At 48.6% G+C, this 2356-nt stretch overlaps 1 pseudogene; it reads right to left on the bottom strand.

Annotated features, from left to right (window-relative positions):
- Positions 1–592: 592 nt before the first annotated feature.
- LOC111812146 lies at positions 593–748 on the bottom strand (annotated as a pseudogene).
- Between the last annotated feature and the right edge of the window lie 1608 nt (positions 749–2356).

Raw genomic sequence — 2356 nt, 5'->3', positions numbered from 1 at the left:
CCCAAGCTGGCCTTGAACTCATGGTAATCCTCCTGCCTCTGCCTTCGAGTGCTGGGACTACATGTATGTGCTACCTCAGCAGTCCTCCTACGGTCTTGACTGCTTCTTTTGTCAAGGGCACAAACAGCCAATGACCAAGGAGGTGGTGAGGGGTCAGCTTCTTGCTGCACCAGGACCCGGCTTCCTGGTAACAGCCCCACCCCATATGCAGATAAAACCTGGCCAGAGAGCCTCAAGAAGTAAGTCAGTACTGTGGGGCCTGTCCTGGGAAGTGAGTCAGAGGAGGCTGTCGCTCCCTTGCCGCTCTCAGGGTGGCCACCTGTTCTGAGTGTCTGACTGGACAGCGGGGCCATACCCAGGCCCTACCTCCCTGGGTGACCAGGCCTCTGTCTGAGTGGTGGCATTTATTTATTTATTTAGTTTTTGGAAGAAGAATTGCTTTTATTATTTTTAATTTATTGAAAATAGAAATTCAGTCTTTACTTCTAGGACTACCATGGATCAGGGGACGATGCCCATCTCCCTCACTAAATGGTGTAGAACCTTGTCCCATTGGTCCTGTCCAGAAGCCGTGTGGAAGTGTATGGAGTACATGTGTGGGACATTTGCTCAAAGAGAAGTCGTAAGTTTTGTGCCCCTTGTCACAGTGACCCTAAACTCCTGTTGGGTGTGTTGTAAACATGAGCTGTGGCATTTAATGGGGCCTCATTTACCAGTTGTCACTGATTGTTTCTGCCTGCTTAACCTCTGGCCTCCCTCAGGGACTCTCATCCCCAGCAACCATAAAGTCAGTTTCCTTTCCCTGACAGGATCTTGCCCCAATCAGGCGGAGGCCTTGCAGGATCTCTCAACTTCCCTCCCATCCATTTCCTCTTCTTCCTAAACCACCTTGCAAGTGTTGGCTAAAGTCCCGGTCATAAATTTCCATTTATTATGGGAAAAAGTGTTAGGCTTTTTCTGGCAGAGGAGTGAAGAGACTCGAAAGATAAAAGAGGCTTTTATTGGCTCCTCTGACCCGACACAATGGAAGGCTGAGACTTCATGGACTTTTACAATGGTGGAGTTTGAGGGGCAGTTTCAGTGACACATAAGGAACTGACTGGGGGCTCCCTTGTGCGTGGGGAGGAAAGGTATCCAGGACTGGGGAAGAAGGAGGACGTGGTCATCAGGAAGATAAGCTGTTGTTTTTAGGTTTCAGCCGTATTAGATGACCATCATAATAATTCAGCAATTTATACTCAAGCCAGAGCCTATCAAAAAGGTGTTACAGTTACAAACCCCAGGCAAGGGTGTAGGGTGTATAGCTCAGTGGTGGCCGGGTTAGCATGCTCAGGGCTCTGGATTCAATCCCTAGCAACTCCCCACAATATAAATCTCTCTCTCTCTCTCTCTCTCTCTCTCTCTCTCTCTCTCTCTCTCTCTCCCTCCCTCTCTTTCTCTCTCACACACACATACAATTCATGCACAGACTAGCTCAAGAACCTTGTTATGGTTTATTTAGCTCTAGAACAACCAGCAGTGCTGCTGGAGGTACAGCTCAATGGCTCAGTGCCTGCCTGGCAAGTGTTGTAGGCCGCTGAGTTACATAGCAATGTTGTAGACAGTCAGACAGGGCCAGGCCCTCAGAAGGAGCCAGTACAGTAGGCAAGATACCTCCCAATTCAGAGACAGACACTCCTGCTGTGGGCCAGGCCTCAAGACAAAAGATCAAACACATGCATACCTGCCTAAAGATAAGCATCTGAGACTGATATCCTAAATAGGCCTCTCTTTTTTTTTTTTTTTTTTTTTGGTGGAACTGGGGATTGAACTCAGGCCCTTGTACTTGCCAGGGAAGTGCTTATTCCACTGGGCCATCTCGCCGGCCCCTTAGATAGGTCTCTATTACCTTGAGGAATCCAGGAAGAGCCACCACCCTAACCCTGCAGGAAAAGCCTGGGTTCTATATTCATGTTCATTTGCTGTGTAACTGGCTTCCCCATCTGATCCTAGATTTGCTCAGTTTTACCTGAGCAATTGTGCTTCTAATCTTTTTTTATTTTTAGTTCTTATGTATTTTAGTTCAGGGTCTCACTACACAGATGAGACTTGTAGTGGTTTTCCTGTTCTCAGACTCCCAAGTGCTGGGATTACAGGCTGAGGCCACCAGGCCCAGTCTCGATCACGTCCCCCCCAGGGGCAGGACCTGCACAAGCCACAAGGATTGATCCACAGGGATCGATCCCCATCCTTGCCTGCCTTTTGCTTGTAATCTTATTGGCTGACCATAGTTTTGTCCCACCTCATGTGTGAGTTCCCATGCTTTCCACCTTGGACCTGACGGTTTTGCTTTACAAAATCTCCAGAAGGGGCCGGG

This window comes from Octodon degus, unplaced genomic scaffold (genome assembly GCF_000260255.1).
Source record: "Octodon degus isolate 3935 unplaced genomic scaffold, OctDeg1.0 scaffold00113, whole genome shotgun sequence".
Taxonomy (NCBI): Eukaryota; Metazoa; Chordata; class Mammalia; order Rodentia; family Octodontidae; genus Octodon; species Octodon degus.
The sequence above is the reverse complement of the archived record's forward strand: the minus strand, read 5'-3'. Positions and strand labels throughout refer to the sequence as shown.